Source organism: Pseudopipra pipra, chromosome 4 (genome assembly GCF_036250125.1).
Source record: "Pseudopipra pipra isolate bDixPip1 chromosome 4, bDixPip1.hap1, whole genome shotgun sequence".
In the NCBI taxonomy this organism is placed as follows: Eukaryota; Metazoa; Chordata; class Aves; order Passeriformes; family Pipridae; genus Pseudopipra; species Pseudopipra pipra.
The window spans coordinates 75,453,539-75,468,461 of record NC_087552.1 but is presented as its reverse complement, the minus strand read 5'-3'; the positions used below and the strand labels follow the sequence as shown (position 1 = coordinate 75,468,461).

General features: G+C 55.1%; 1 long non-coding RNA gene across 1 annotated transcript; it reads right to left on the bottom strand.

Annotated features, from left to right (window-relative positions):
• Positions 1 to 724: 724 nt before the first annotated feature.
• LOC135413899 (uncharacterized) lies at positions 725 to 2,900 on the bottom strand. The gene is made up of 3 exons (XR_010430471.1): positions 2,652 to 2,900; positions 1,396 to 1,560; positions 725 to 1,226 (listed from the first exon to the last, which is right to left on the bottom strand). It is a non-coding gene; the product is annotated as an uncharacterized LOC135413899 (long non-coding RNA).
• Between the last annotated feature and the right edge of the window lie 12,023 nt (positions 2,901 to 14,923).

Here is a 14,923-nt window from a genome sequence, read left to right as displayed (position 1 = left end):
AGACCCTGATCCAAGCTGGGCTTGAAATCCCAGGGCTTGAGATCCCTCCTGCTCCTGGTTTCTGTGGTTTGGGGATTTCTTGGAGCTGTTTGAGCCCCTCATCTCGGCAAGACCCTGATCCGAGCTGGGCTCGAGATCCCAGGGCTTGAGATCCCTCCTGCTCCTGGTTTCCGTGGTTTGGGGATTTCTTGGAGCTGTTTGAGCCCCTCGTCTCAGCAAGACCCTGATCCCAGCTGGGCTTGGGATCCCAGCAAGAGACAACCCTCCAGGGCTGAGGGCCAAGGGGTGGACGTGGAGCAGATCCACCATCCCACAATTCTTTACACATGGAGCAGACCCACCACCCCAAAATTCTTTACACATGGAGCAGATCCACCATCCCAAAATTCTTTACACACGGAGCAGATCCACCATCCCACAATTCTTCACTTCTGGGTCTCAGTCTCTGGGTTTGTTTTTTATTCCTGGGTCGGTGCTGACACGTGGGAACGTTCAGGGCATTCCCAAAGGGAAGGAAGGTCTCCCTGGAGCTGTGGATCACAACAGGGCACCAGGACCTCCCTTGCACCACCTCAGACCCGTTTTATATGGGAATAACAACACCCAGGAGGAGGAAACTCCCTGTTCAGGAAAAAGCTGTGGAAATCTGGGCTGTTGGAGGGTTTTTTTGCATTCTGTGTTATTTACAGGGATTTTTTTTTTGCCTTAAAATTCATCACTCACCTTTGATATAAATCCATATTTCTGTTCCTATTTTAAAAGGGCTGCTGTCGGGGAGGAACTGGATGGATGAGCAGTGGGAAGCTGCTTTCCTGATCTCCTGGGCCAGATTTCGGGATCGTGGAGGTCCGGATCGGAGCCTTGTACTCCTTCCAAAGAGACCAATTTTCACCCAGTGAGGAGAACGGAGCCAGACTCATTTCCAGCAGCTGATGAGCTGCCTCCTGACTGTCCAACATCCCAGATGTGCCTTTCCCAACAGCAGAGCCCCGGCTCTCCTGGCCAAAATCCAACTGGGGTTCATTATCTTTCGTCTCCCTAAATTCCTCCGGAGGTTTCCATTGGATTCCTCTTCACTTCCTGCCCTGACCTGTCGTGTGGTGTTGATGTGCAAGAGTTCAGCAGCTGCTTTCTTCCCACTTCGTGGCTCCCCAGGCAGCCAGGGCTCTGGAAAGAAACTGGGAATGTGTTTCCTCGTTGTCAGGAAGGTGCATTTCCACAGCTACCTAAAAGTTAATAATAATAATAATAAATAAAAAATACTACTATTAATATTAGTAATAATAGAATTAGAAAATAATAATAATAATAGAAAATAGAATAAATAGAAAATAGAATAAATAGAAATGGAACATTTAAAAAAAAGCAGATTTTCCACTGATAAAATAATCCCACCGAGCCCACAGCAGCTCCTGCAGTTGGATCCCACGGCTTCCAACGGGGATGTGCAGTTTGCCACCACTCAGGACATAAATCCTGAATTTCAGCAGGTCAATTTAGCCTTCACCAAACTTCACCAGAGCCAAATCCCACCGGCAAAGGCCACGACTTCCACCCTGCCTGAAGTTTAACGGTATAAATATGGATTTAATGATATAAATATGCATTTAACGACATAAATACGCATTGAACGACACAAATACATATTTATAATGCTATAAATACGTAATTTAGTGCCGGAGAGACATTTTAAATCCTCCAAACCCCACGCAGGGCTTTCCCCACCCTTTTTATTTGAGGTTCAGCCACCCCCCAGACCAGCAGCGACTTCACCTTTCAGACCTTGCAAGCCCAGTCCCCGCTGCCCAGAGCAAACAATGCTGCTTGAATTATTATTATTATTGTCAGAATCTCTTCTCCTGGCTCTTTTCTTTATGACCTGTCAAGGAACACACTCGGATTTCCACTCGTTTATTCCCAGTTCTCCTCATTTTTAGCGCCGAGGTTTCCCCGCCAGCTCCGAGCCCTCGGTTAATTATTCAACGTGTCGGGTTTGCTCTTCCAGGTGTGTGAGGGGGAATTAAGGAGAGGTTTAAAAACAAGCAGGGGCTCAGTCCTTTCCTGATTTAGAGCCACAAACCTGTTTCGGGGCAGTCTGGAACACGGGGTCGGGAACTTGTGGACTTCTTGTTTCAGGAGCTGGATGTTTCTTGCGACTTCTGAGCCATCCATGAAAACTAAACTTGGTCTGGAAGGTTTTTCCACGTGTCTACAGCACAGGGTTTAATGGGATGAGGTGGATTTGGCCTCAGGAGAACCCCATTTGCAGGGGGTTCCTCCCCACAAGAGCTTGGGGCTGCTCTTGGAAAGTCTCCTCGGAGTCCTCGGAGTGGGGTGTGGGTTTTTTTCTCACTTTAAAAGCTGCAGCTCTCCCCTCATTTGCAGACTTTTCCTCCCCATCTGGGGGAGGAAAAACAAAGAGGAATAGGATGATTTCTGCAGGAGGAGCTGCTTTTTTGCCTCGGCCAGAAATGTGGGTGACCCTCGGGATGAAATGATGCCTCTGCTGCTCCTCAGCTGGCCCCGGGGAGGACTTGGGCACACACAGGAGGAGAAAAAGGCCAACTCCTGTTCTGCTTGAGCTGCAGTCAATCTACAGCTCACTCCAAGTTTAGACACTTGATGTACAGCAGATACACCAATTAACTCACCATTAAACTCCTACTTGTTATTCCTGGTTCTGGCAGGAATTCCAGAAGGAAAGTGAAAGAGTCGCTCCAGGTTCAGCCTCCTCAGATCCAGGGGAAAAATGAATCAGGCCTTGAGTTGTGCATGGTTTATGTGTGAGGGTCCAAAGGCTGTCAGGCACAAAGAATCATGGAATTATGGAATGGGGAGAGACCTTAAAGATGATCCAGTGGAACAGGATACGTGGGCAGGGACACCTTCCACCAGCCCAGGTTACTCCAAGCCCCGTCCAACCTGGCCTTGGACACTTCCAGGGATCCAGGGGCAGCCATAGCTTCTCTGCCCAATCTGGGACAGGGCCTCCCAATCCTCCCAGCCAGCAATTCCTTCCCAATATCCCACCTATCCCTGCCCTCTGGCACTGGGAAGCCATTCCCTGTGTGCTGTCCCTCCCTCCCTTGTCCCCAGTCCCTCTCCAGCTCTCCTGGAGCCCCTTCAGGCCCTGCCAGGGGCTCTCAGCTCTCCCTGGAGCCTTCTCTTCTCCAGGGGAACCCCCCCAGCTCTCCCAGCCTGGCTCCAGAGCAGAGGGGCTCCAGAATCCTGGGATGGGTTGGGTTGGAAGGGACCTTAAAGATCCAATTCCATGGGCAGGGACACCTTCCACCTCTCCCAGGTTGCTCCAACCTGGCTTTGGACACTTCCAAGGATCCAGGGGCAGCCACAGCTTTTCTGGGCAACCTATGCCAGGGCCTCCCCACCCTCCCAGCCAGGAATTCCTTCCCAATATGTAATCCCAATCTCTCCTCTTTTAGTTTGACACCGTTCCCTGTCCCATCCCTCTCTGGTCACATCACACCTGTGTGGTATCATCCCAAATCTTTCCAGGAAATCCCAGTTTTCCCACCCCAGCCAGCCAGAGCCCAGAGCAGATGATCCCACTCTGGTAGGACACGACCAGCACCAACTTTAGCCGTGGAAGCAAAGTTCAAGGTCAGAGAGAGGGAACACAAGCCCCATCTCCTCCAGGGGGGCAACTTCACCAAAATTCCCTCCAAAATCCAGCCCAGCAGCAAATCCTGGGAGTTCAAGCAGCCCCAGGGTGGCAAGTGCCCAGCAAGGACACAGCTCTCAAACTCCCAGCAGGAAGAGCAGAACTGCACCCACATTTCTGGGAGCCATCAGCACCCAACCCCCAATTCCTTGGCTCTGAACCCGGAGCCATAAATTACTCTTCAGATTTGCTTCAGCTCTGGGTTTTTGTTTTTTTGTTGTGTTTTTTTTAAGGCAGGGATTACAAACTCATTGAGATAAACACCTTCCCTTTTTTTATTTTTTTTTCCACCTTTCTTTTCTTTTTTTTTTCTTTTTTTTCTCCAGAATGCCCCCAGGGACAGGAGAGCTCCAGCACGAACCCAGAGATACAATCTCTTACAACACCAAAGCCATCTGTCACCGAGATAAGCACAACAGACTATTTATTACCCAGCTCCAGCAACCAGAAAAATTAGTCAGAGATTCAACCAATATAATCTTTCATTAAAAAAAAAAAAAAAGTGGTTAATGAGCTTTCCCCCCCCAGGAGGAGGACGATAAGAAATGTGTTGAAACCTGACAAAAAAGGAGGGTTTTGCTGCTTGTTCCTCCCAAGGAGGCAGAGCAGGTTTGGGCTGTGGGAGAGCTGGGCGAGAGGGAGGGTTTAAAGGGTTTCACCAAAGTCACTTTGGAGTTCCAAGTCCCCACTGCAGGGAAAGGAAACCCAGAGGGACAATTTGGCAACTTGAAAGCAAGAGTTGGAACATCCAACTGGTGGAACAGCCATGAGATTGCTTCAAAATGTCCTGGGATAACTTGTGGAAATAGGGTGTGAGAGCAACATCTGAGGAGTTCTTGGGGCAAAATTCTCCATTTCCATGTGGTTTTCACAGCCCAGAACTGAGGGGGGACATCAGCTCCCAGCACAGATGGTGGGATTCCAGCTGTTGGGACTTCTGGATGTCTGCACAGCACTGCAAGAATCCCAGAGTGGTTTGGGTTGGAAGGGACCTTAAAGATCATCCAGCTCCAACCCTCCTGCCATGGGCAGGGACACCTTCCACCGGGCCAAGATCCTTCCACCAGGAATCTCTGAGGACAACTGGCCAGGCTGGGAGGTCTCTGAGCAAAACCAGCCTTGCACAGTTCTGGTTTGAATCCCTTGGGATCAGGATAGGACAAGGAAGAATGGATTTAAAATGGAAGAAGGCAGGTCTAGGTTAAATATTAGGAAGAAATTCCTCCCTCTGAGGGTGGGGAGGCCCTGGTACATGATGGGTAGAGAAGCTGTGGCTGCCTCTGGATCCCTGGAAGTGTCCAAGGCCAGGTTGGAGCAGCCTGGGCTAGTGGAAGGTGTCCCTGCCCATGGCAGGGGGTGGGATTGGATGGTCTGGAAGGTCTTTTCCAACTCAAACCAGTCTGGGATCCCATGATTCTGTGCTACAAGTGTCAGTCCATGCAGGCAGAGCCCTGGAAAATGTGCCCAGGGGGCTCAGAGGAGCCAAAACCAAAAGTGAAGTCCACAAAGAAACCTTGAGTGAATAGAACCATGGAATGCCAGACTGGTTTGGACTGGAAGGGACCTTAAAGATCACCAGAGCCACCCCCTGCCGTGGGCAGGGACACCTTCCACTAGCCCAGGTTGCTCCAACCTGGCCTTGGACACTTCCAGGGATCCAGGGGCAGCCACAGCTTCTCTGCCCAACCTGGGCCAGGGCCTCCCCACCCTCCCAGCCAGGAATTCCTTCCCAATATCCCATCTAACCCTGGGGAAGCCATTCCCCTTATCCTGTCCCTCCAGACCCTTGGAAATAATCTCTCTCCACCTTCCTCAGAGCTCCCCCCATTCCAGGTTCCCGTGTTCCCACAAACCTGGGGTAGAGCCCAGGCCCCTCCATGGCCACCCCAGGGCAGGCAGAGAAGCCACCAGTGCTGTGACAGGTCCCAAAAACAGGCAGAGAAGCCACCAGAGCTGTGACAGGTCCTAGGAAGGCGCCAGCACCTCTTTGTTCTGCCACTGCCATTTGCATCCGGGTCCTGCCCTGGCCAAACCTGCTCTGCTGCCACCACGCCCTGGGTGCAAATGAGGGGCCAAAAGGTTGGCACCGGGGTGCTCCCGGGGCGATAAACGTCTGCTGAGCCCCGTGGGTGGTGCAGCAGCCTCCTGGGAGCCCAGAAGAAAGGAGGGCTAATTATTGTCAGGGCTGAAGCAAGAGGACAGGGCGGCCCCAAGGAGCCAACATCTCCTGGCGTCGCTCCAGGGACCCTTCCCGAGGGATCCACGGCACATCCTTGTGGCTGCCCCATCCCCATCCCCATTCCCATTCCCATACCCATCCTGCCCTGCTCACAGACAGGGCTGGAGGGGGAATTTTGCCTCCTGTACCAAAGTCCCTCTTATGTCACGGGATGTTGGAGCTGCTGAGTTGATCCCAGGGCTGGAGCAGCTCCCACATGGAGCCAGGCTGGGAGAGCTGGGGGGGTTCCCCTGGAGAAGAGAAGGCTCCAGGGAGAGCTGAGAGCCCCTGGCAGGGCCTGAAGGGGCTCCAGGAGAGCTGGAGAGGGACTGGGGACAAGGGATGGAGGGACAGCACACAGGGAATGGCTTCCCAGTGCCAGAGGGCAGGGATAGATGGGATATTGGGAAGGAATTGCTGGCTGGGAGGGAGGTGAGGCCCTGGATCCCAGGTTGGGCAGAGAAGTGTGGCTGCCCCTGGATCCCTGGAAGTGTCCAAGGCCAGGTTGGAGCAAGCTGGGCTGGTGGAAGGTGTCCCTGCCCACATGGAATAAATGATCCTTAAGGTCCCTTCCCACCCAAAGCATTCCGTGACCCTGCGATCCCTGCAGTGCCTCAGGGACGGCTGGAAAGGGCCCTGAGCAAGATCCCAGCCCAGCCCAAAGGCATCCCCGGAGCCATGTGACTGTCCCAAGGTGCTTCCAGAGGTCAGGATCAAGGAGAGCATCTCTGGAAGGCCCCAGACTCCCGGCTCTGACACAGCTCCTGCTCCCGCGGAGGTGCCGATTTGTAACAGGGCATTATTTCACTTGTTATCTCTGTTCTTTTATCTCCCTGCTCCCGATTCCCCGCCCTCTCCCGGGCTAGATCAAAAGAACCAGAGAGCCCCGGCATGCCAGGAGCTGAGTGGGTGTTTATCCAAGCCCGGAGATGCCGCAGGTGAGAGGTGTGAAGTGCCGAGCGGTGGCACCGCGGTGACAGCCCCGCAGCCCCCGAGCTCCTGAACGGACGGGACCCGGGAGCCGCATTCCTGCCCCTTCCCAGCCGCGGGTTCCGTTCAGGGAAGGGAAAAGGAAAAAGCTGAATCGCTTTTTGTTTATCTCAGCTGCCCCCGGCGGCCGGGTCATCACCTGCCCACCCTCCTGCTGGTTCACAGAATCCCAGAATCCCAGAATCAGCTGGGTTGGAAGGGACCTCCGAGATCATCAAGTCCAACCCTTGATCCAACCCCGCCGTGGTTCCCAGCCCACGGCACTGATGCCACATCCAGTCTGTCCTTAAACACCTCCAGGGATGGAGAATCCACCCCTTCCCTGGGCAGCCCATTCCAATGGCTGAGCACCCTCTCTGCAAAGAAATTCTTTCTAATCTCCAACCTAACCCTCCCCTGGCACAGCTGCAGACCCAGCCCTCTTGTCCTGCTGATGGTTGCCTGGGAAAAGAGCCCAACCCCCCCTGGCTCCCCCCTCCTGTCAGGGAGTTGCAGAGAGTGAGGAGGTCTCCCCTGAGCCTCCTCTCCTCCAGGCTGAGCCCCCCCAGCTCCCTCAGCCTCTCCTCACAGCACTTGTGCTCCAGTCCCTTCCCCAGCCTTGCTCCTCCCCTGCCCACCCTCCTGCTGCTGCTTCCGGGGGAAGCCGAGCTCAGCAGGCACCCAAAGAAGGTAGAAGGGTGGATTTAGGGGTTGAGAGCCTGGATTCACCTTTCCTCTCCTCGGTGCAAGAGGCAGGGGAGAGTTTCTCAGGGTAAATCCTCTTCCCTGACATCCCCTGGCAGAACCCCGGGCACGTCACAGAATCACAGAGTCACTGGATGTGCTGAGCTGGAAGGGACCCCCAAGGACCATCCAGCCCAACCCTCAGCCCTGCACAGGCCCAGCCCCAAGAGTCCCCCCCTGTGCCCCAGAGGATCAGCCAAACCCTCCTGGAGCTCTGGCAGCCTTGGGGCTGTGCCCACTGCCCTGGGGAGCCTGGGCAGTGCCCAACCAGCCTCTGGGGGAAGAACCTTTGCCTGAGATCCCACCTGAGCCTGCCCTGGCACAGCTCCAGCCATTCCCTGGGTGCTGTCCCTGGTCCCCCCAGAGCAGAGCTCAGTCCCTGCCCCTCCTCTGCCCCTCCTGAGGATGTTGAAGACCCCAGTGAGGTCTCCCCTCAGTCTCCTCTGCTCCAGCTGAACACACCAAGTGCCCTCAGTGTCCTCCCACGGCTTCCAATCAAGGCCCTTCCCCACCTTCACTGCCCTCCTTTGGACACTCCAACAGCTCCATATCTCCCATTGTGTCCCCCCAAACCGCCCCAATGTTGCAGGAGAGGCCACCCCAGGGCAGAGCAGAGGGGGACAATCCCCTCCCTGATGCTCCCCAGGACAGGTTGGCCCTCCTGGCTGCCAGGGCACTGCAAAGTTCTGCCCCACCAATGGCTCCTCTGCCCCTACAACCCTTCTCCTCACCCCCTGCACTGCCTCCAACCCCGAGGAGCACCCCAGTTCCTGCCTTGGAGCAGAGTCAGCCTTCAGTGCCTCCTCCAGCAGTGCAGCACAGAGCAGGGCTCAGCAGGGAGTGTTGGCACATCCCTTTGTTCTCCACACAGACTCGCTGGCACCACCAGCCCCAGCAGGTCGTGCCCCCCATCTCACAAGCACCAGCCTGCCCAGAGCCCAGGCTGACCCCTCCACCCTCCTCCTCCTCCAGCCACAAATGAAATTGGGATCCCTTCGGTGCATTTTCTCCGCTGCCATAAATCAGCAGAGCTCAGGGTTTGCTCTGCCTGAGCCTCCATCCAGCTTTCCTGCTTCCCTGGGATGTGTCACCCTGCTGGAATTGGAGAGCTTAGAGCCCCTTCAGGGCCTAAAGGGGGGTTAAAAGAGGGATGGAGAGGGATGTTTTGGGAGGACATGGAGTTACAGGACAAGGGGAATCTGCTTAAACTGAAGGAGGGAAGGTTTAGGTGGATATTGGGAAGAAATTCTTGATTATAAGGTGGGCAGGCCCTGTCCCAGGTTGGGCAGAGAAGCTGTGGCTGCCCCTGGATCCCTGCAAGTGTCCAAGGCCAGGTTGGAGCAACCTGGGCTAATGGAAGGTGTCCCTGCCCATGGAAGGGGGCAGAATGAGATGAGCTTTGAGTTCCCTTCCAACCCAAACCATTCCCTGATTCTCCAAATCCCAAATCCATCTCTGCCTTATTCCTTCCCTCCCTGCACAGGCACCACTGGGGGAGCAGGGCAGAGATGGGCAGGGTGCCATCAACAGGACAAACAGGTGTTTAAAGATTCTTTTTTGGGGAAAAAAAAAGAGCTTTATGACAGAGATGAAAACTCCAGAGTGTCCTGTCAGTGGCAATTTGCACAAGGAAGGAACTTTGTCCCACTGTCTCCTCTCTGACCCTCAGAAGAATAAAATCAGAGCCACAGGAGACCATTCCTGGCACAGTGAGCTGCTCCTTGTGAGCCACAAGTGGAACCAGGCCTGGATTATTATCATTTTGTGATCATTCACTGCCCCAAAGGGAAGGGAGAAGCTGCATCTGATGTTGAATCAGAGAATCATAAAATCATGGGTTGGGTTGGGTTGGAAGGGACTTTAAGGATCATCTTGTTTCATCCCCCTGCCATGGGCAGGGACACCTTCCACCAGCCCAGCTTGCTCCAACCTGGCCTTGGACACTTCCAGGGATCCAGGGGCAGCCACAGCTTCTCTGGGAAACTCATTCCAGGGCCTCCCCACAGTCATAGACAAGAATTCCCTCCCAATATCCCATCTATCCCTGCCCTCTGGCACTGGGAAGCCATTCCCTGTGTGCTGTCCCTCCCTGCCTTGTCCCCAGTCCCTCTCCAGCTCTCCTGGAGCCCCTTCAGGCCCTGCCAGGGGCTCTCAGCTCTCCCTGGAGCCTTCTCTTCTCCAGGGGAACCCCCCCAGCTCTCCCAGCCTGGCTCCAGAGCAGAGGAGCTCCAGAACCCTGGGATGAATTGGGTTGGAAGGGACCTTAAAGATCCAGTTCCACGGGCAGGGACACCTTCCCCTAGCCCAGATTAATCCAAGCCCCATCCAACCTGGCCTTGGACACTTCCAGGGATGGGGCGGCTCCTCCAGCCTGGCTCCAGAGCAGGAGGGGCTCTCAGGTCTTCCTGGAGCCTTTTCTCTTCCCAGTTGGACATTCCCAGCTCTCCAGCCTGGCTCCAGAATCCTGGAATGGTTTGGGTTTGGAGTGGCCTGAAAGCTCACCCAACCCCCCCCCTGCCATGGGCAGGGACACCTTCCACCAGCCCAGGTTGCTCCAAGCCCCGTCCATCCTGGCCTTGGACACTTCCAGGGATGGGAATTCCACAACACACATTCAAACAAGTGAAATCTCATCACCACCAGCCCAAAACACAACAGCAGCTCCACTATTGACTGTTCTGGGGCTGCTTTGAAAGACCTCCTGAAGACCTCGGGATTTTCAGGGGATGGTTGTGGGGGCTTCAACTGGCACAAGAGCAAAGGAATCTCTTTGCTTCCCTTTTGCTCAGAAAACCCCAAATTGGGTGGTCTGAGGACAAGCCCCAGCTGCAACATCACAACAGAGGGTCCAACCTTCAACCTGCACCACTTGGTTTTTGCCCCAGTCCGTGGGGATGCTCTGAGCACCTGCAGCTGCTCCTTGGTGTCCCTGCAGTGAGAACCACGGAATCCCTGGATCACTGAGCTTGGAAAAACCCTCCAAGATCAACAAGTCCAACCTGTGCCCCATCCCCACCTTGTCCCCCAGCCCAGAGCACTGAGTGCCACGGGCAGGCCTTCCTGGGACACCTCCAGGGGTGGGGACTGAGAAGGAATCACCCACGGAAAGGATCCTAAGAAAGGATGATCCGCAGCAAACCGGGAGCTGCGCTGGAAGAAAACTCCCCTAAAAGCCTCCTTTTGGCCTCCAAGTCACCTAAACATGAGCTGAAGGCACATATTTTGTGTCACACGGGTCAAACACACAGTTCTGCTGCACAGCTTGGGACATTTCTGGCCAAAAATTGAGAGGTTCAGTAGCATCAGCATTTAAACTGTGACCAACAACTGCCTGGGCAGGGGCAGAGGAGGGGCAGGGACTGAGCTCTGCTCTGGGGGAGCAGGGACAGCACCCAGGGAATGGCTGGAGCTGTGCCAGGGGAGGTTAAATTGGATTTTAGGGAAAGGTTCTTCCCCCAGAGGGTGGTTGGGCACTGACCAGGCTCCCCAGGGCAGTGGGCACAGCCCCAAGGCTGCCAGAGCTCCAGGAGGGTTTGGCTGATCCTCTGGGGCACAGGGTGGGACTCCTGGGGCTGGGGCTGTGCAGGGCTGAGGGTTGGGCTGGATGGTCCTTGGGGGTCCCTTCCAGCTCAGGATGTTCTGGAATTCTGTGATTCTGTGAAAGCTTTGCAAGAAACCATCCAATAAAGAAGATTATGAGGGAAAAAAAACTTGCCCGGGAAAGTCATCCCCCCTCAGCTTCTTTCCTCCCAGCTCAGCTGTTGCATCAGACCTCTGCCTCAGCCTCCCAGCTCTCTGTATCTCCTGATCTGAGGGTGGGTCTGCTCCTCACTCCACCGGCCCAAAACCTGCACTCAGCATTCCCTCGAGGCACCGGGACCTGCGGGCCCGGGGTCAGAGGCACGTTGGGACACGATGCCCAGGCTGGGCTGGCAGATCACACACACTGCCAGGCCCGGCTCCCAGAGGCTCAGCACTACCCAAATGAGGCCCTGCTGTCACCTCTGCTCAGGTCCAACGAGGTCTTTAATTACTGGGGGTGTCTGGTGCCTTCCCAGACTCCAGAGGACTCTCCCAAACCACATTCCTGCCTGGCCAGGCTCCCCCTGGAGCTGCAGGAGGTGACCCAGGAGCCCTTGACCCCTAATGCCACATCCTCCAGCAGAAGAGTTGGGTCTGAAGGCCAAGAGGACCTTGAAGGGCAAGAAGCCCTTGGAAGTGGAGCTCATCTCCAGGGAGGTGTCTGAGCTCCAGGGAGGATTCAATAACTCCAGAAGAGTTGGTGCAATTCCTGAAGGAAGTAATCCATTTAATCCATTTAATCCATTAGTCCTGTGCATAGAATCATGGAATAGTTTGGGATGTAAAGGACTTTTAAAGTTCATCTTTTCCAATCCCTCTGAGATGAGCAGGGACACCTTCCACTAGCCCAGGTTGCTCCAACCCCTTTCCAACCTTGCCTTGGACACTTCCAGGGAGGGGACATCCACCACCCCTCTGAGCAACCTTTTCCAGTGTTTTACCACCCTTATTGTAAAAAAACCGGCCTTATATCTAACCCAAATCAACCCTCTTTTAATTTAAACCCAGCACCCCTTGTCCTCTCCCAGCTGGTGGCAGGACGAGCCAGAGGACACACATCCCACAGCTCCTGGGCCATGGCAGTGCCAGGGCAGCCTGGCATTTTCCAGAGCCTGTTCTCAGCTCAGAGTGGCTTTTTTTGGCTTCCTGGCCGTTCCCAAAGGCCTGGTAGCCCCAGTTTAGCTCCAAAGACCCCGTTCAGAGAGGTGTGCTCAGTGCAGCACCCCCAGAGGAAGGGGAACCTGGATTGCCCCCAGCCCCTGCCTTACTTTATCCCCCTGATGACCAGTGCCCACCACAGGAGCTTGGTTTCCCCTCAGGCCACGTGTGGAGCTCCTTCTCCAAGCCCTGCCCTGGCAGCAAAGTCTGGCTCTCCCTCCAGGGAGAATCCCAGGGGCAAGGACAGCAAAAACTGGTCCCATGGAGGCACTTCTGGGCTAAAAACCCCAGTTACTGCCCCTCTAATCCACTCAGGGGAGACCCCCCTGCAGAGCTACCTCCAACCCTGGGAGCAACAGCACAGGGACATGGAGCTGCTGGAGAGAGTCCAGAGGAGGCCCCGGAGCTGCTGCCAGGGCTGGAGCCCCTCTGCTCTGGAGCCAGGCTGGGAGAGCTGGGGGGGTTCCCCTGGAGAAGAGAAGGCTCCAGGGAGAGCTGAGAGCCCCTGGCAGGGCCTGAAGGGGCTCCAGGAGAGCTGGAGAGGGACTGGGGACAAGGCAGGGAGGGACAGCACACAGGGAATGGCTTCCCACTGCCAGAGGGTTAGATGGGATACTGGGAGGGAATTCTTGTCTATGACTGTGGGGAGGCCCTGGAATGACTTTCCCAGAGAAGCTGTGGCTGCCCCTGGATCCCTGGAAGTGTCCAAGGCCAGGTTGGAGCAACCTGGGCTAGTGGGAGGTGTCCCTGCCCAGGGCAGGGGGTTGGAACAAGATGATCCTTGAGATCTCTTCCCACCCAAACCATTCCATAATTTTATGATTCTCTTTCTCTCAGCTTTTCCCTCTCTTCCCTGCTCCATCCCCTCCTCCTTTGCACCAGCCCCACCAGGATTCCTGTTTGCTTTCACACCTCCCATTATTTCCTGGGCCCCAATTCCAGCAGCGAGTTGTTGATATTTAAACCCTGATCCCAGATTCTCTCCCTGGAGGAGAGAGAGCAACAACCCCATGACCTCTCCCCCAGCCTAACCCAGTTTCAGACACATCTCAGACACAAGTGAGTCAGAGCCAGGGCTAATTTGAATTCCAAAGGATGGTGGAAAAGCAATGAATATCAGTCCAAAAATCATTAAAGCTGATTCAGTTGGGGGTTTTAACAAAGCAGAACTTCTGTGTGGCACAGGGACCTTCCCAACTAGGCTGGGATGGGTCATGGACAAGATCTGGTTTAAGTTCAGCAAGTCCTTCCCTTTTTATCCTACAGTGTGTCCATGCAAGAGCAGGGGGCACTGGGTGTGTGGAGATAAAGGGCTCTAAATCCCACTCTGGGGTTCTCATGGAATAATATCCTGATGGGTGGATCCCTGTGCTCCCCTGGGCACCCCCAGGAAGTGGAGAAGAGCCTGGTGAGCCTGGCTCAGGTTCCCACAGAGCCAGGGTGGTGTGGGATGGAATTCTCTCCACATGGAGCGGGGGAATACGAGCCCCCTTGAGCAGCAGGTCCTGCAAGGACTAAGGCTGGAATTCCAGAGGTCTTGCTTAGACAACCCCAGGCAAGGTCCCCCTCCCTGTGCCTCAAAGAAGAGCTTGGTCTTGGTTAGTCCTCACCTGAGACTGGCCAAGCACAGGCCTCAGTCATAGAATCACAGAATCAGAGAATCAGAGAATCACAGAATCATAAAATCATAGAACCATAGAATCAGCTGGGTTGGAAGGGACCTCTGAGATCAAGTCCAACCCTTGATCCAACCCTGCTGTGGTTCCCAGCCCATGGCACTGATGCCACATCCAGTCTGTCCTTAAACACCTCCAGGGATGGACAATCCACCCCTTCCCTGGGCAGCCCATTCCAATGGCTGAGCACCCTCTCTGCAAAGAAATTCTTTCTAATCTCCAACCTAAACCTCCCCTGGCACAACTTGAGACCCAGCCCTCTTGTCTTGCTGATGGTTGCCTGGGAAAAGAGCCCAACCCCCAGCTGGCTCCCCCCTCCTGTCAGGGAGTTGCAGAGAGTGAGGAGGTCTCCCCTGAGCCTCCTCCTCTCCAGGCTGAACAGCCCCAGCTCCCTCAGCCTCTCCTCACAGCACTTGTGCTCCAGTCCCTTCCCCAGCCTCGTTGCTCTCCTCTGCACCTGCTCCAGGACCTCAATGTCCTTCCTGAGCTGAGGGCCCAGAGCTGGACACAGCACTCCAGGGGTGGCCTCACCAGCGCTGAGTCCAGGGGCAGAATCACTTCCCTGGACCTGTTGGCCACCCTGTTCCTGAGCCAGGCCAGGATCCATTGGCCCTCTTGTCCCCCTGGGCACACTCTGGCTCCTGTTCAGCTCCCTGTCCATCCCCACTCCCAGCTCCCTTCCTGCCTGGCTGCTCTCCAGCCCCTCTGGCCCAGCCTGGAGCTGCCGGGGGTTGTTGTGGCCAAAGGGCAGGACCCGGCCCTTGGCCTGGTGGAACCTCATCCCCTTGGAATCAACCCAACTCTCCATTGCCCTGCAGGGGAGTTTGCAGTGACACACTCCTGATCCAGCAGCAGGAAGGGGAAAGGAGACATTCCCACCTCCCTCAGACACCTCAC